This window comes from Palaemon carinicauda, chromosome 12, assembly GCF_036898095.1.
Source record: "Palaemon carinicauda isolate YSFRI2023 chromosome 12, ASM3689809v2, whole genome shotgun sequence".
Taxonomy (NCBI): Eukaryota; Metazoa; Arthropoda; class Malacostraca; order Decapoda; family Palaemonidae; genus Palaemon; species Palaemon carinicauda.
In genome coordinates, this window is record NC_090736.1 from 143,634,156 (window position 1) to 143,654,155 (window position 20,000).

Consider the following 20,000-nt stretch of genomic DNA (forward strand, 5'->3'; position numbering starts at 1 on the left):
GCATTTTATTTCAACTCTCTCTCTCTCTCTCTCTCTCTCTCCTCTCTCTCTCTCTCTTCTCTCCTCTCTCTCTCTCTCTCTCTTCATCCTTGTTTCTACTGGCAAAACCTCACAAATGTTCAACAATTTACTTGGAATTTACAAAGGTTGTTGCATTTTATTTCAACTCTCTCTCTCTCTCTCTCTCTCTCTCCTCTCTCTCTCTCTCTCTCTCTCTCTCTCTCTCTCTCTCTTTCATCCTTGTTTCTACTGGCAAAACCTCACAAATGTTCAACAATTTACTTGGAATTTACAAAGGTTGTTGCATTTTATTTCAACTCTCTCTCTCTCTCCTCTCTCTCTCTCTCTCTCCTCTCTCTCTCTCTCTCTCTCTCTCTCTCTCTCTCTCTCTCTCTTCATCCTTGTTTCTACTGGCAAAACCTCACAAATGTTCAACAATTTACTTGGAATTTACAAAGGTTGTTGCATTTTATTTCAACTCTCACTCTCTCTCTCTCTCTCTCTCTCTCTCTCTCTCTCTCTCTCTCTCTCTCCTCTCTCTCTCCTCTCTCTCTCTCTCTCTCTCTCTCATCCACGATGTTTCTACTGGCAAAACCTCACAAGTGTTTAACAATTAACTTGGAATTTGCAAAGGTTGTTGAAGGTAATTCAACTCTCTCTCTCTCTCTCTCTCTCTCTCTCTCTCTCTCTCTCTCTCTCTCTCTCTCTCTCTCTCTCATCCATGTTTCCACTGGTAAGACCTCACAAGTGTCAACAATTTACTTCGCATTTGCAAAGGTTGTTGCAGTCTTTCTCTCTCTCTCTCTCTCTCTCTCTCTCTCTCTCTCTCTCTCTCTCTCTCTCTCTCTCTCTCTCCCCCCAACCTTCTATATCTAGATCTTCCAATAACAAATAACGGGTTTCCAACTCGATGGTTTTCCAATATTACTATAGAAAGTAAAGCATTTTTACCTTATATATTTACATCAGTTATTTTTGTCTCATTTCTATTATTTCTCATCTCTCAAAAATCAGTCTAAAAGCTTAAACATCTGAGAATGTAGTTAGTTCAATTAAAAAAGCCACAAAGTATTTTTTTTTCATAACCATATCAATCCTCTATAACATTTAAAATTATTTTTTTTTCTTCAAGTTTTCTTCTGTTGAAATGAGACTCCGGATTTTACTAAGCCACCTTAACAAGCAGTTTACCGTTTCATGACAAAAGGCTCCCATTTGTCTCTAAAGGGACCCTAGCCTTTTCACAGTATCTAACATTTACCCCATTTTCCAGCGCCTTCCAAGGATCATTCACATCATACCAGTTGGTTCGCTTTTCTCAATTCAAACCAAATACGAAATCGGTTTTCCCCTCTCATATTTCACGCCTTTTACTTTAATATCCCTCCCTCTCCCCCCAATAGAAGCAGTTTGCAATAAAAAACAGGTTTTGCAGTTATCTTTTGTATCAGGTTGGGAGATTCGAGTTTGATCCTTTTAAGAGAGTAATATTTTTTTTCTTGGGGGGGGGGTTGGGTTTGGTTTGGTTTCCCTTGAAGATATGGTGAAGCGGAAGATCAATATGGCCTGGATAGTAGGGTTCGAAAGGCTTCAAAGAAGGAAATAAAAGAGTTCCAGTAGAAAGAGCAATCAGAGATTTCAAACCAAAAAATATTGTCAACATTTCACTCAAGTCTACGGACCAAGCTCTCCCCTTTTTCATATGTTGACTGAATGAATCTACTATAAAAATTAATCTACGGACTAAGCCCTTCCTTTTTCATATGTTTACTGTGAATTAATTTATAGTATCAATAAGTCTACGGACAAAGCTCTCCCTTTTTCATATGTTGACTGAAATAATCTGCTGTCTAATAATAGTAATAACGAGAATTGTGATCTTGATCCGGATCACCTCCAAAATTTAATGAATTCTTCCATTGATAGAATTGCGTCAAGAGGTTTTAACGCAATCCTACTAACACACAAACAAACAGATAAATAAATAGATAAGCGCAGGTCATTTTATAATCTTCACTAAAACCAAAACTGAAAAAATAGAAGAAACTGAAGAGCTTTAAAGGTTTAAAGGCCGCCCTTGACTGGCAGAAGCAAGGGACAGTGAGATTGCGCTATCAAACAGGACAATGCCCCAGAGACTGAATCATATGATCAACACCCAAGCTCCTTCTCCACTCAAGCTAGAACCAAGGAGGGCCAAGCAATGGCTGCTGGTGACTCAACAGATAGACCTATAGGCTCCCCCAAACCCACCATCCTTAGCTCACAAGGTTGGTGAGGTTGCAGCGACCAAACGAACTAACGAGATTGAGCGGGACTCGAACCCCTGTCTGGCAATCACCAGGCAAGGACGTTACCACCAGGCAAAGAAGACTTAAGCAATACAGATTTAAATTCTTAGAACGAAATTGTAATTTGGAATAAACCGACATTAAAGAAATCTCAAAACACTGGAATGAAGGGCAGAGTGACTCTGGGCTTTCAGCTTGAAACCCCAAAAGACTGGGAAATAAATTTTTTTTTCATCTCACACCGTTTGTCCCTTTTAGCGATACGACAAATAAGAAAAAGATATCAACAACAGGTCCACAACACGAGACAACAACCTCCCTCTGTGTGAACTGGCTAAAAAATGATGATTTTTTCAGGTACCTGACTTGAATCAGTGTAAGGAATGCTATCAATATTTCATTCAAATTGTCGATCGAAGCGAAGTGGCACTATTCTTTTTCATTCTGACACAGCTCAATGTAATGTTTAATGAATACATTTGCTGCTTGAGTCTAGCTCTAGAAGACAGAGATGTCTGGTGTATATATATATATATATATATATATATATATATATATATATATAGATATATATATATATATATATATATATATATATATATTATATATATATATATATATATATATATATATATATATATATATATATCTATATATATATATATATATATATATATATATATATATATATATATATATATATATATATGTATATATATATGTATTAATACAAGAAAGATTTATATAATATTGTTACTCTTCTTAAGATATTTTATTTTAATTTTTCAGTAATTATAGTTTATCAGTGTTCTTATTTCCTTTCCTCACTGGGCTATTTTCCCTGTTGGAGGCATTGGCCTTATAGCATCCTGCTTTTCAAACTAGGGTTGTGGCTTAGCAAGTAATTATAAGACTAAAAATAATTATTTTGCTTGTTTAAGTTTATGATGATAAACGTATGATTTATGCTTCTGAGTTTTATACAAACATAAACATATTGAAATTGTTATTATAAACTTTATTGGTAAAATGATAATTGATGTGAAAACTGTTTATCCTGCAAAAAAAACAAAAACGGCTTAACATGATCGTGTGATAGCGACTAACAGCCCAACGAGATTATGGGACAACGATCAAACAGGCTCATAGTATGACAATGAACAAGTGGGCTTGTATGAGAACAGTCATATGAGCTCCTGCGATATCGTGAAAGCCTGGTCTTGATACTACAGGCTTACATGATAAATACTAGATGTGCTCATGTGATCACAGGTAAACAGGTTGGGGCAACAGCGTAAAAAATGTGGTCCTGTGACAACTGCTGAATTAACTCTTGTGACAACGGACACATTTTTTCACTAGCCAATGTTCAACTGTGCTCATTCAACAAGCGAGGAACGTTCTCGTGAGACTTGGAAAAAACGTTATTGTGCGACTAGTGAGGAATGTTCTCAAGCAACAAGTGAGGAACATTCTCATGCCACAAGTGAGAATGTTCTCATGCAACAAGTGAGGAACGTTCTGGTGCCACAAATGAGGAACGTTTTCATGCAACAAGTGAGGAACATTCTCATGCGACAAGTGAGGAACGTTTTTGTGCATCGAGTGAGAAATGTTCTTGTGCAGTAAGTGGTAAAGGATTTTGTGCGACAAGTGAGGAATTTTCTCGTGTGGCAAGTGAGGAACATTCTCGTATGACAAGTGAGTACCGGTATAGTATGACAAGTGAGGAACGGTTTCATGCGACAAGCGAGGAACGTATCCATGCGACAAATGAGGAACGTTTTCATGTGGTAAGTATGGAAGGATCTCAATCGCCAAGTAAGGAACGGTCTCATGCGACAAGCGAGGAACATTTTCATGTGACAAGGGGGAATGTTCTCATGCGACAAAAAAGGAACGTTGTCATGCGACAATTGAAGAACGATCTCAAGCAACAAAGAAGGAACGTTCTCAAGCAAAAAGTAAGGAACGTTTTCATGCGACAAATAAGGAACGTTTTCATGCAACAAGTGAGGAATGTTCTCATGCAACAAGTGAGTAACATTCTCATGCGACACATGAGGAAAGTTCTTGTGCAACAAGTGAGGAACGTTCTTATACCACAAGTGAAGAACATTCTCATGCCACAAGGGAGGAACGTTTTCATGCGACAAGTGAAGAACGTTCTCATGCCACAAGTGAAGAATGTATTCGTGCGACAAGTGAGGAACAATTTATTGCGAAAAATGAGGAACATTCTCGCGCGACAAGTGAGGAACATTCTCATGCGACAAGTGAGGAACGTTTTCATGTGACCAGTGAGGAAGATCACAAGCAACAAGTAAGGAACATTCTCATGCGTCAAGTGAGGAACGTTTTCAGGCGACAAGTAAGGAACGTTCTCATGCAACAAGTGAGGAACGTTTTCCTGCATCAAGTGAGGAACTTTTTAATGCGTCAAGTGAGACCGGTTTCATGTGACAAGTGAGGAACGTTATCAAGCAACAAGTAAGGAACCTTTCTCATGTGACAAGTGAGGAACATTTTCATGTGACGAAATGTTATCATGCAACAAGTGAGGAACGTTTTCAGGCATCAATGAATGAACGTTTCATCCAACAAGTGAGGAACGTTTTCATGCGACAAGTGAGGAACGTTCTCATGCGACAAGTTATGAACGTTTTCATGCATTGAGTGAGGAACGTTCTCGTGAGACAAGTGAGGAACGTTTTCAGGCGACAAGTAAGGAATATTCTCATGCAACAAGAGAGGAACGTTTTCATGCGACAAAATGTTATCATGCGACATATGAGGAACGTTTTCATGCGTCGAGTGAGGAACGTTCTCATGCGACAAGTGAGGAACGTTTTCATGTGACAAGTGAGGAACGTTCTCAAGCAACAAGTAAGGAACATTCTCATGCGACAAGTGAGGAACATTTTCAGGGGAAAAGTAAATAACGTTCTCATGCGACAAGTGAGAAACATTTTAGTGCGACAAGTGAGGAATGTTTTATTGCGACAAGTGAAGAACGCTCTCAAGGAACAAATAAGGAACGTTCTCATGTGACAAGTGAGGAACATTTTCGGGTGAAATGTAAATAACGTGTTCATGTGACAAGTGAGGAACGTTTTATTGCGACAAGTGAGGAACGACAAGTGAGGAACGTTTTCTTGCCTGAAGTGACAAACGTTCTCAAGCGACACCTCTTTCACGTGTCCTTATGAATTAGTGGTCTAGTGTTTTTTTCGTTGAATAATCCCTCATTCCGGAGAGTAGTTTAGAATTCTCCCTTCTTTATTATTCCTTGGTACATAATTTTTTTTATCAAAGCTAATGGAACTTAGCTTTTTTCATCATATATTTTCTTACTGGTCTTGAACCTCATTCATTTATGCTTTATTGTGTTGGTTTGTGTTTTTGTATGCTTCGTCACAGCTGTTGCGTAATACTTTTTTTTATTTTTGCAATATATTTTGCAACATATATATATATATATACTATACATTCACATTAATGAAAATTAATAAGTTTTGCTAAGGAAAAAAATGTCTTTCATCAATAACCGAACCACAGTTCCGTAAAATATATAGGAAAAATAAGAGAAATAGACGAAATCGAAAAGTATTAATTTTTATCATAGATTTAAATCAGGAAACCACCAACGCCAACCTACAATATATAAGGGTTTTTCATCTTTCCACGTATTCATTATTTATTGGAAGTTATCTATCTTTCTTTTTTCCTTTTTTTATATCTTGCCTAGAAGCTCAACTCATCTTACATATTGGAATTTCATTTATTTTTCTTTCATATCATTTTCTAACAGTTGTTGTTTTTGCAATGAAGTATCTGATTTCAAACTTACATTTCATCAAATATTGGAAATATTTATTGCATCCATTGCATCTCCTTCTTTCTAACTGCAGTATGTAATTGGACTGGACAATAAATCCTCATCTTTGGATCATAGCCGAAAGAACTTCAAGTTTGTCACAGTATAAAGTAAGTTTTCTTCTCTATATTTTTTGTGGGTAGTGCCATAGTCTCTGTATCACGGTCTTCCACTGTCTTGATTAAGAATTCTCTACCTTGAGGGTACACTTAGGCACATTGATCTGTTTCCTTATTTCCTTTATTGTTCTTTATTTATATACGTCTGAAACTCCGTTCTTTTTATTTGTGTTTCCATCCCATCCACACCTTAGTCATTTATCCCCACTGGTCTTCACGTACTACTCCACACTTATTATTATTATTATTATTATTATTATTATTATTATTATTATTATTATTATTGTTGTTGTTGTTGTTGTTGTTGTTGTTACTAGCGGAACCTGTGTAAATTACACGAAATGATATCATGAAATGATATTTTCAATACTAATTATATTGTTCCTAACCTATACATGGTTGAATAAAATGTCCCGAGATTAATTTTATAATCTAGGGTATGGAAATTGATAGAACTCAATTTTGTCTAATATTTAAAAAAAAGAGTCAGGTGCTGAAGACAAAATTGGGAAAACTATATAAAGATGGGCTTTGGTTAAATAATCAAAGTCTAATGTGAATTTGTAAGAGTATACCATGAAATTATTTTCGTTTTCTTTAAAGCGTGAATTTGTAAGAGTATACCATGAAATTATTTCCGTTTTCTTTAAAGCGTGAATTTGTAAGAGTATACCATGAAATTACTTCTGTTTTCTTTAAAGTGTGACACACAAATATATAGATTATTATTATTATTATTATTATTATTATTATTATTATTATTATTATTTCTTAATATTATGTAATTTCTTGTATTTGCTAGAAAAATCTATATTTCCTCATTCTCCATCCTTCGCTTAATATTCACTGATAATCGCTTCATAATCTCATCATTTCACCTTTCAAAATGGTATTGTGTTTCTTGAGAAAAGTGGATGTGTTAGCGGGTATCCTTAAGAGCTGAAGAGTGTTACTTCTAGTGTGTTGGTCTCAATTGTCTTACATGATATTTATACCTTTAATTTGAAAGTATTATTATTATTATTATTATTATTATTATTATTATTATTATTTTTATTATTATTATTACTATTATTATTATTATCATTATCATTATTATTATTATTACTATTATTATTATTATTATTATTATTATTATTATTATTATTATTATTATTACCCAAGCTACAACCTCGATTGAAAAAAGCAGAATGCGACAAGCCCAAGGGTTCCATCAAGGAAACTGCCCCAGTAAGGAAAGGAAATACAGAAATATCAAATAAACTATATATAAGTTATGAATCAAACATAGAGTAATTTAAGATCAGTAATGACGTTAAATAAGATCAGCCACATATAAACTATAGAACGAGATTTGTGTCGACCTTTTCAACAGAAAATAATTTACAAAAAGTTTGAACTTCAGAAGTTTAACACTCCCCAATTACAAGAAATTTCTCTATTTGATTTCGTCTCATAAGTCTTCTATTTTTTATTATCAATTTAGTTTTAATAGACAAGGCTTTTTGGAATGTTATCTATCAGAAAATGTTTTTTTATTCTCTTTCAAAAGCTCAGAAAGTTCTAGAATATATAAAAGCAATAATATTTGTAAATTTTATACGTTAGTCTTGCTGTCAAATAATTATTGATGACTTGTCTGAACGAGATACACTGTTCAAAAAGAAAAAAAAAAAAAAAAAACGTAATTTAAATCGGAAATTCTCCGTGAAAAATATACTGTTCTTAACCGTATTTCAGTAAAACAAAGACGACCGTAATTTTTACCCTACTTTGGTCTTATCTTTTACGGGTTGATGACCGTAATATCACTCCTTTACGTCAATGTATCCGTTTTTAAAACGGTAAATGCCTGGTGACATTTATTCCAGGATTCTTACAGTTTTTTATAGAATAATTTTAACAGTGTATTTTTCAGCATGAACTCTTTGATTCTATTTTCAAAATTTTACAAAGTTGTAGAATATATTAAAGCATTAATCTTTTTAAGGTTTTTAAAGTTGGTCTTAAGGTCATGTAATTATTGATGACGTGTCTGAACGAGATATGTTTTTTTTAAATGACTAATTGGAATACGCAGGCCTACGTGGCTGAGGACTATGAAGATAGAGACGACTGGTGAAATCTAACCAAGGCCCTTTGCATCAATAGGCGTAGGAGGAAATGATTATGAATTATTCCATCTAAGTTTATGTTATTAACTTAGAATATTAAAACATTAATCTTGTTTAGATTCTTTTTAAGTTGGTCTTAATGTCAGATAATTATTGATAACGTGTTTAAACGATATATATTTATTTTCAATGACTAATTAATTATTCCCTCAAAGTTTATGTTATTAACTTATATTATTTCGACAAGAAATTATTACTAAAATGGCTAAAATGGGTTGTGGTGGCCGATGTGGTAACGTCCCTGACTGGGGAAAGCCAGACTGGGGTTCGAGTCCTGCCCAAACTCGTTTGTTTCTTTGGTTGCTACAACCTCACCATCCATGTGAGCTAAGGATGTGGTGTTTGGGGGAGCCTATAGGTCTATCTGCTGATTCATCAGCAGATATTGCCTGGCCCTCCTTGGTCCTAGCTTGGGTGCTGATCATATGTATATATGGTCAATCTCTAGTCTAGGGCAATGAGACTGTCCCTTGCCTCTGCCATTTATGAGCTGCCTTTAAATCTTTAAACCTGACATTCATTTCTTAATAGCTTTTCAACGCTCGTCTCCAATTTAACTTTGAAAACTAAAGCTATTTAGATTTATTCTAGAATGCCAACATGAACAACAGCTGTATGCACACGCTTCCAATATCTAAGGCTTTTGAATGCGAAGTAACTTGCCTCACCTTCTATTTTATCTCAGTAATAATTAAGCCCAACAACGCCTTGGCTTGAAATTAATCACACGTGTCACGCACAGCCAGACATGGCAAGATATACAATACCAGACCATGATACTGATTAAAGCTAATGTATATTCTGTATTATTATTATTATTATTATTATTAATATTATTATTATTATTTGCTAAGCTACAACCCTAGTTGGAAAAGCAGGATGCTATAAGCCCAGGGGCCTCAACAGGGAAAATAGCCCAGTGAGGAAAGGAAACAAGGAAAAATAAAATAGTTTAAGAACAGTAACATTCTGTCATTCGTAAATAATATGGCAGGTAGTTTCGCTCGATATGTACAAAAAATAAAGCATTGAACTGGTTTCTTTTCGTACATAGTTTCATTACATGATTTACAAAAAGAGTCACAATGCTTCCTTTTCTAACAACATTTCATTACAAAATGTACTAAAATAAATCATTATACTGCTTCACTTTCTTACACAATTTCATTACGTAATGTACTAAAAGAAAGCATTATAATGCTTCCTTTTCTAACAAAATTTCACTCCAAAAAGTAGAAAAAGAAAGCATTCTACTGCTTCTTTTCTTACATAAATTCATTACAATATATATATATATATATACTGTATATATATATATATATATATATATATATATATATATATATATATATATATATATATATATATATATATATATATATATATATATATATATACGTATATATATATATATATATATATATATATATATATATATATATATATATATATATATATATATATATATATATATATATATATATATATATATATAACGGATTTTGAGCGAAGCGAAAAATCTATTTTTGGGTGAGATGGCCATGTCGTCCTGATGGAAGTTCCTCTAGGGTAGCTTCCTAGGGTATATTACAACTACGGCGATATTCCCAGAGAATTTACCTTAAGGTACCAGAATTCTAACTCCTGGAGCGAATATCCCTCCTGAAAGGGATATCGCGACATATCAGAGGACGTATTCTTGACACGCCACATGGCAATCTGCATCCCGAACAGAGATTTCATCTCGCAGGGGGCGATTGGCAAGAAACGAATTCGGGAAAGAAAAAGGGGGAGCCGCTCCCAAGGCTCCCTATCTTCCGATTCGTATGCGTGCCTGGCGCCAATCCTGGCGCCATCTGTATTCCTTGTAGCGTACACGAGGTGCTACAGATACTGTATGTAGGGAGGGGTCCTACGGCCCTTTCTTAGAAAGGCAAGGGCGGGTCCATCAGGACGACATGGCCATCTCACCCAAAAAAAGATTTTTCGCTTCGCTCAAAATCCGTTTTTTGGGCTCAAGCCATGTCGTCCTGATGGAAGTATACCAGAGCATTACTGTATCTGTGGATTCTCAGAACGTGCCGTACTCCCCGGATGTAATTTTTCCCGGTCGACTAGACCTAGAGACCTAAGATGTTACCGTTATACATCTTTTCAACTAACTATAAACCATGTTAGAGCTTCCTGCCCCCTACAGGGAAGAGTCCTACTAGACTCTGGAAACGTCTCGAAGAGTACATATACCTATGTATGAATACCAGGCAAGCTAATATAGTGGTCTCGCCCTATATTAAGTAAAGCATAGTTTGTAAAGAATCACTGCGTCAATATGAAATATCGACCAGTTCTCCGCACAATACTTGTATTGGACAAAGGTTTTATATCCGCATAGGAGGAAAACCAATGCAACATAGCTTGCATAAAGGAACAATTCTATTAGAATTATCCCAGATAAGGTACATAGAATGAATGCTCAATTATACCAATAAATTGACACAGGTGAAGGAGACGCAAGGTTCTCAAGAACCAGTTTATTGACAGGCAATAAATAGACAGGTTAACCACAATTATATATATATATATATATATATATATACATAAGAAGAGGATAACCCAAAACTTTAAGCATAAGTATGATAGTAAACAGAACTTGTTTGACTGAAAGAAAAAACATTAAATGCCACTTTTAAGATACCGAGGTATCAAAGTCATAAAAGTCTATTACAAATCAATGACATTTGCGTTAGAAACGCTCGGCACACATGTCTGACCTTATGCTAGGTTCACCTTCGGAAATGGAACAGTCTACATGGGAAACACAGTGCCCTCACTTAGTTTGTAGTACAGTATGTAACTACACACTCACCCTGGAATTAATCGTCCCAATTAAGACCACTGTTCCTCGCAGAGTTAAACAGTAGGGTTAACACCGCGACCCACTGCTACCACAGATCTCTTTAGTTCCTCTACTTGCTTCGCATAGTGGCGAAAGAACACTCTGGAAGACTTCCAGCCAGTGTATGAACGGAGATGTTCAAAATCCATACAATTAAAGAAATTTAAGGATGAGGCAACTTTCCTCGGATCGTGACCTGCGGGTGTACTGTCAGGATCCGCTCTGCGAATAAAATATGTGATTTTCGCTCTGAGTTGATTCAGAGATAAATTTGAGCCTGATGTTTCTCCCCTGAATAGTTGACCACCCTTGAAGTCTGAAGTTCTATTAAGATAGACCTTTAGGCATTCTACTGGACCTAGAGATGCATCTTCTTTCAGAGGGCAGATTCTCCAGGGACCCCACCTGTTGGTGGGTAACTCATTCTTGGCGAGAAACGTAGGATCCGGAAACAGGTTCAGTTCTCCCCCCATCCAGGAACTGAACACGACCTGCCTCTCTCGAGAGGGCTACAATCTCACTAACCCTGGCCCCGGACGCGAGTGCAAAATAGGAAAATAGCTTTTTGTGTCAAATCCTTTAACGCACACTCTTCATTGCTCAACAGAGAAGCGAAATGAAGAACTAGTCTAAAGACCATGAAATGGGCTTTGGAGGTGCTGAAGGTCTGAGCCTAGCACAGGCTTTCGGGACTTTATTAAAGATCTCGTTACCTAGGTCGACCTGGAAGGCATATAGAATGGGTCTTGTCAAAGCAGACTTACACGCTGAAATCGTGTTAGCTGCCAATCCTTGACCATGGAGGTGGAGAAGAAAGATAAGCAGAAGTCTGTCAAGATCTCCTGCGGATTCTTCGCCTTGACAAAAGGCCACCCATTTTCTCCAAGATGACTCATATTGCCTTCTAGTATATTTGCACTTATATTCCTCAAGGAAGTCTATGCTGGCTTTCGAAATCCCGAAACGCTTTCTCACCGCTAGGGAGAGAAAATCATGAGCTGCAGGGTCCGGGTTTTCTGTAATGAAGCGCAGACAGTTGACTTCTGGACTCGCTGGGTCAGAACTGGATCTGGTAGCGGTACAAACTTCAGCTACAGTTCCAATGCCAGGGGGAACCACACGCTGTTCGGCCACTTGTGGGCCACTATTGCCGCTACCCCTTGAAGGATCTCAGTTTGTTGAGGACCCTCAACAGAAGGTTGTGAGGAGGGAACAGATAAATCTTGGACCATCTGTTCCAGTCAAGGGACATCGCGTCCACTGCTTCCGCTAAGGGGTCCTCGTACGGGGCACGTACAGGGGCAACTTCTTGTTGTCTTTCGTCGCAAAGAGGTCTATCTGCAGTTCTGGGACTTGATTCAGAATGAAGGAGAATGATCCTGCGTCTAAGGACCATTCCGACTCTATCGGTGTGAACCTGGATAGAGCGTCCGCCGTCACATTGCGGACTCCTTGAAGGTGAACTGCCGACAGGTACCACTTCTTTTCCGCCAATCGGAAGATGGCCAACATCACCTGGTTGAGAGGTGGTGACCTCGATCCTTGTCGATTCAAGTATCTCACAACTACCTCGCTGTCCATCACCAACCTTATGTGGATCGAGTGACGTGGGGAGACTTTCTTTAAGGTAAGGAGCACTGCCATAGCTTCTAGAAAGTTTTATGTGAAAGGTCTTGAATAGCATGGACCAAGTCCCCTGGACTTTTTTCCGATGAGAGTGACCTCCCTCCCCATCCCTCCTTCGAGGCGTCTTGAGTGAATCGTCACCGACGGGGGAGGTGGCTGAAGAAGAACCGACTTCTTTAGATGTCTGGCTTGGGACCAAGGCCTGAGAAGAGTACTTAGCCGCAGCGGCTGGTCTTCTCAGATCTCTTCGCGCGTTTGATGCATAACTTCTCCAAACTCCGATTGCATCCTTTAGCTGTGCTCTTAGCACTGGGTCTGTCACCGAAGCAAACTGGAGAGAGCTCAGTACCCTCTCCTGCTCGCGTCTTGATATCCTTTCGGAATCTAGAAGTCTCTTGACAGAACCCGCTATCTCCTTCCTTTTCTTCGCCGGGATGGAGAAACGGTGTGACAAAAGGTCCCAGTGGATTCCCAGCCACTGGAACCTTTGAAATGGAGAAAGTCGAGACTTTTTTCTGTTGATCTTGAAGCCTAGATACTCTAGGAACTGGATCACTTGAATGGAAGCTTGCAAGCATTCTGTCTCGGATGCTGCCCACACCAACCAGTCGTCCAGGTAGGCTACTACCTGAATTCCCTTTAGGCGTAATTGTTTGAGAGCTACGTTCGTAAGCTTTGTAAAAATCCTTGGGGCTATGTTTAGCCCGAATGACATGGCTCCGAAGGCGTATAGTCTTCGTTGTAGCCTGAACCCTAGGTAGGGGGAGAGTCGATGGCTGACTGGAATGTGCCAATAGGCGTCTGACAAGTCTATAGAGACGGAATATGCCCTCTTGGGCAGTAAGGTCCTTATGTGTTGCAGTGTTAGCATTTTGAATTTGCAATGCACTATGAACTTGTTCAGTGGCGACAAGTCCAGAATGACTCTGAGCTTTTCCGAGTCTTTCTTGGGAACACAAAACAGCCTCCCTTAGAAATTGATGGGCTTCACCCTTCGGATCACCTTTTTTCTCCAACAGTTCTTGAACATACTCCTCCATAACGGGGGTGGAGTGTTGGAAAAACCGAAGGCACGGGGGTGGAGTGCTGTACCAGCTCCAGCCCAGTCCATTCTTGAGTAGGCTGTGGGCCCAGGGATCGAAGGTCCACCGATCCCGAAATTTCAGAAGTCTCCCTCCTACCGGTATCACCTCACTTGGACTGCCGTCCTGAGGTCTTGCCTTCCTGACCACGACCACCCTTGAATCCCCTTCCCCTTGAGGGGCGTCTAGACGAGCCTCTGGCTGCTCCTCTAGGCTTTGCTCGAAAGGAAGTAGACTGCCCTTCGAACGCTGGGGTGATTGCCGTGGACTGTGTCGACACGGCCTGGGGTACCCACTGAAAAGTGGTCGGGGTTTGTGCCATGATCTGGGGCACTGGGGGCAATGGCAATTGCAGTTGCTGTTGCTGTCTAACAGGCTTGGCTGGCCGAGACGGTAGCCTAGTCCTCATAGTCTTCCTCTTTGGTTGAGGACCCTCATCCGGGGAAGACTTTCTTTTGATAGCCAGGCCCCACTTCTGGAGAAGGTTTCTATTCTCCAAGGCGGCCTTATCAACAACTTCTTTGACCAAGTCGGTAGGGAAAAGGTCTTTTCCCCAAATGTTGGAGGAGATTAGTTTCCTTGGCTCGTGCCTCACCGTAGCCGAGGTGAACACGAACTCCCTACAAGCTCTCCTTGCCTTGACGAAGCCATAAAGGTCCTTCGTCACTGTGGCCAGATGAGTCTTGGCCACCACCATGAACATTTCATGGACCTTGGGGTCACTTGCCATCGTCTCGAGAGTAGTCTGAAGAGACATTGAGGCAGCCAGTCTTTCTTTTGTCTCGAACTCTCTTCGCAAAAGAAAGTCAGAAAGCTTAGGGAGGTCCTTGCCGAACTGACGTCCGGCAATATCAGCCTCCAACTTTCCAACTGAGAACGTAAGATGGACGTCCTTCCAGTCTTTGTGGTCCATAGGCAGGGCCAGCGACAAGGGTTTACACTCCTCTAGGGAGGGGCAAGGCTTGCCGGCCTCGACTGCTTTTAGTACAGCCGCAAACCCTTTCTGTAAAAAGGGGAAGGCTCTAGTAGGCGAGGACACAAAGGAAGGGAGCTTCCTGTTCAATGCGGCTACCTTTGAGTTAGAGAAGCCCCTCTCTTTCATCGAGGATGAAAGTAGAGCTTGAGCCTTAGCATGGTCCATCACTATGACCTCCTTCGGCTCTGTCTCTTCCTTTGAAGCTGGTTCCTTCCTCAGCCGGACATAACAGTCCGGATATGATGCCTTGCTGGGCCAGAATTCCACCTCCTCCAGGGGAACTGAGCCCAGCTTATCCGAGATGACGATCTTTCCAGTCGTCATCGGCATGTGCTCAGCATACCTCCATGGGTTAGCATCTGAGCACAAGGGAAGGTCTTTCATATTGAGCTTTTTCTGGGGCCCATGTGATTCTGCAAGGCACTGCATTCGCAGTTCCATTGCAGCCACCTTCTCCTGATTCTCCTTCTGCATTTGTTGGATCATTCCAACAATAGAAGAGAGGGCCTGTTCCAGCTCTACTGGGAGACCGGCCGATGTTGAGGGAATAGGCACCGGAATCTGAACCGGAGTAGCCGACACCTCGTCGACCTCTACCTTTACAACGTCTGGGGCTTGAACTTCATCCTGGGCTTCTGCCAGGAGGTCTTCCTCCAGACACTCGTCCACATCAGACATCCTGTCATCTAACTGGATGTCTTGCATCGCGACCGCGACTTCACCATCCACCTGGATCTGAACTTGGGGGATCTCCTCTTGAGGTTGGGGAATCACTGCATCAGCTGATGCCTTAGGGAAAAGATACGCCCTCATCTTCTCACTTGGAAGATAAGGGCCAGAAGTGTTCTTTTGGAAGCCCCTTACCCAGGTACGAAGCTTCTTCCTAGCTATATCCCTTGATTCCGCCGTCCTAGGGGAATCAAAGGCCTCAGTAATCAGGTTAGTGCACACAGTACATACCTGAGGGTCCCAATACCGGAGATCATCCTTGGAGACAGCGCATGCTGCGTGTCTCCTACAAAACTCATGTCCGCAGAGGTTCTTGCTGCGGACGTTGCAGAAAGCACTTCCGCACTTGGGAGGGTCCTTCTGTAAAGAGAAGAAATTTCCATGAGTATCAAGTGAACTATGTATCACTGGATATGCATAGTATAGCATAACAATTCAGAAAGGAAAGACACACTTGTGTTTCCCTCACAACCCATTGTTGCAGCCTTCTAGATAATAAAATCAAATGGTTAATCTCTTCTAGAATAACCAATGCAAAGTTTCCAGAGGAAACAGGTGGAGCTCACACCTAAGCAATGATTTTAAAATCCTGGATAATAGACAGGAAAGAACTCACTTTCCTATCTGTAGGGCAACAGCAAGGGACTGTGCAAGAAAACACAAAAGTGTTAGAACACACAGTGCTGTACCAAAACCCATACTATAGTTTTCCTCTTACTGTATATGTTATACTGAAGAATACTAGTACAGTATAGGAGGATACGTGCCGGCCTGCCTTTGCCGGCCGGCACACACCATAACTAGCGTTAAAGTATACTACTTAACAGCTATAGGGCGGCAGAACTCTGGTTCAAATGCATGTGCCGGTCGGCAGCAATTGCCGGCCGGCAACAGCCAATGTCGGCCGGCAATGGCTGCCGGCTGGCAACTACACAAGGTAGTACCCAGCTGCTGGCCACACTCTTGGTGACCGGCAGACAAGGGCTGACATTAGACGGCCGGCAAAGGTACAGGACCGATGCCAGCCGGCAGCAAAAGAACCAGAGGACTACACCTGCCTGGCTGCCGGCCTCATAGGCCGGCAGCCGGGTCGGGTACAGCACTAGAAGAAAAATAGGATGGATGCTGGGATAAGAGTGTACACTACCTCCAAGCCCGGCAATCCGAAAGAGTGCATATAAGGAAGGGGAGAATCTAATTCAGGCTTCCTGGCCAATGCCGTCTGGCTCTACAGGCAGGCATGGATGAGGGACCAAGGGAGGTCCGGGCAGCACTCAAAATATAAGACCCTTGCCGGCCGGCAGCTCTGCCGGCCGGCAGGGGGCTGAGTCAATTCCACATCCTAACCTATACTAGGTCCAGATGTAGAACGACGTACAGTACTGTAATGGCTAGGCCATTACGGAGATAGAGGGGGAAGGGACAAAAGAGGGTCCTACCAACCTTGCTTTAGTGACGGATCACCCGCAGCCAAGAAACTTATCTTAGCCTAAAGGATATCTAAGGGGGGAGGCCAGCAATACTTGCCAGCTCCCAGAGCACCAAAGCAAGGAAGGTGTTGCCACTCCCAGGGAAAGAAACTTATCCTCCCCCGAGAACAGCAACAAGGACTAGTCTGGTAGATCACAAAAGAAGGAATCATATCCACAGAAACCTTCGGTAGTGACCTAAGGAGGCTAAGCCACCTTTGTCTGTGTCAGGCCAGCGAGGGAGACTCTACCCCAAGCCAGACAAGCACAGACTCAGACTAAAAACTCTGTTGTTCTGTCCCTCTTTGAACCAGACTTACTGGAACAGGAAGGTACAGTAACACCCCAGTATAGTTTTATCGAAAATTAATTCGGAAAAAACCACTTAGGGATAAGCCCAAGGCTTAAACAGAGGGAAAGGGATTGCAGACCTTCTCCGAAGAAAAGAAAGCAACCGGGGAGAAAGTATACTAAGGCTCCATAAGCAACTTAGCCTAGGCACCAAGAGAATCGATTACCTAAATCACCGAAACTCACTCGTATACTATCTTGGAAATATTCCACACAATCTTAAATGTATAAAACATAGCCTAAAGCTTCAATAAAAATTTTTATTACACTCGGAAAAACCAAAATCATGCATGAAGTACTAGGACCAAACGACTAGGCTACATGGCCTAGCGTAGGCCAGAATGGCGAATACTTCGCCAAAATAATACTAAGCACGAAAGGAAATCCTATGTAATGCTAAATAGCTAAAATTTATTAAAGCAAAACAACCGGGAATGTCGCTCTGACTAACTAAACTTATACCTAGCGAGCGACAGCGTCCATGACGCCTCCGGTAGGCTACGGCTCTTGTATCAAAGATTAATCCTATTAATCACTCAAAAATTTACCAAGAGCCTACATTTATACATAAAAGACATTATACTCAACTTATCAAAGGCCGACGAAGACGGAGAAGCCATGAAAAGTAGAATAAATCCAAGATTTGCGAGAAACACAGGAAAAAACACCGAGTTGTTAAGCTACGCAAAAAGAAATACAGATGGCGCCAGGATTGGCGCCAGGCACGCATACGAATCGGAAGATAGGGAGCCTTGGGAGCGGCTCCCCCTTTTTCTTTCCCGAATTCGTTTCTTGCCAATCGCCCCCTGCGAGATGAAATCTCTGTTCGGGATGCAGATTGCCATGTGGCGTGTCAAGAATACGTCCTCTGATATGTCGCGATATCCCTTTCAGGAGGGATATTCGCTCCAGGAGTTAGAATTCTGGTACCTTAAGGTAAATTCTCTGGGAATATCGCCGTAGTTGTAATATACCCTAGGAAGCTACCCTATAGGAACTTCCATCAGGACGACATGGCTTGAGCCCAAAAATATATATACATATATTTACATGTATGTATGTATGTATGTATGTATGTATCTGCACAGAACCTTAGAAAGCTCAGTATTTCTTTCTTTTCCCACCTCAGCAAAGTAATTAATAACAGAGATTGCAAAAGAACATTTGTAGACGATTACTGTTATAGATGAAATTGGGGACCACGGTCAGGTTGTTGTTGTTGCTGTTGTTATTATTGTTTTCCATTCTTTCCAAATATTGTCAGTCCCATGTACGTATATACATTAGCAATTACCAGACGTTCGTCTATAACCTTTATTAGTTCTCTGTCTGTATGTTCATTGAACGTTAACATAGTTTTACTCATATTCATTTTCAGTCCTACATTTCTGCCTTCTCAATTCAAAGAAGAGGGTTGCTCAAATTGCAAAAACCATTTTGGGAAAGCGTTATCAATTAAGTGCAATAACTCATGTGTACAGCACATTAAAAGTGGTCTGCCTTGACATTTTACCTTTCACCTTTTAACGAAGCTTTCACGAATATTGAAGACTCAGTTTGCAATGAATGTTGTGTTAGTTCAGTTGCAGTTCTTTCATTTGGTTACTCTCAAAATTAATGTGAATAAAAGTAAGTTAGAATGTTACATATCTTTCATTTGCAAATAACTCTACAGAATTATTATTATTGGTTTTTAATAAATGAAATACTTTTCTTTTTAAAGAAAGTGGCATTTTGCTTCTCATAATCTCATTTCGTTTACCAAAAACTCTCCATATCATGTTTATCCTTCTTTTAATTTCAGTATCACTTCCTGGGGAAACACTTACTGTCTGTCGTAATTTATTAACAATTTCGAGAGGTTCGTCCATAACCCTTATTTGTTGTTTGTCTGCATGTTAATTGAACATTAACATAATTTTTTACTCATATTCATATTCAGTCCTGCATTTCTGATTTCTCTATCCAAATATTTTATCATCTATTGCAATTCCTCCTAAGATTTACTAAAAAGAGCTATGTTACTGCTACAACTTATCACCGATTAGGAAATTAACGAGATAAGCTTTCATTACAAATAGTATATGAGAGAGAGAGAGAGAGAGAGAGAGAGAGAGAGAGAGAGAGAGAGAGAGAGAGAGAGAGAGAGAGAGAGAGAGAGAGCGAGGGCTATGGTTAGAGTGAAATAACAATACTGGACTTTCTCCTGGTCGTTTTACATATAGGCCTATGCAAATATATATATATATTTATATATATATATATATATATATATATATATATATATATATATATATATATATATATATATATATATATATATACACAGAGAGAGAGAGAGAGAGAGAGAGAGAGAGAGAGAGAGAGAGAGAGAGAGAGAGAGAGAGAGAGAGAGAGAGCTATTGTTATC

The 20,000-nt window shown here is 40.0% G+C and overlaps 1 long non-coding RNA gene across 1 annotated transcript in view; it reads left to right on the top strand.

The window, feature by feature from the left end:
• The window catches only part of LOC137650676 (uncharacterized), a 432,764-nt gene that overhangs the window by 251,440 nt on the left and 161,324 nt on the right, over positions 1-20,000 (top strand). Inside the window, exon 2 of the long non-coding RNA XR_011046043.1 lies at positions 6,203-6,278. This is a non-coding gene — a long non-coding RNA (uncharacterized lncRNA). The remainder of the gene's footprint in view (positions 1-6,202; positions 6,279-20,000) is intronic.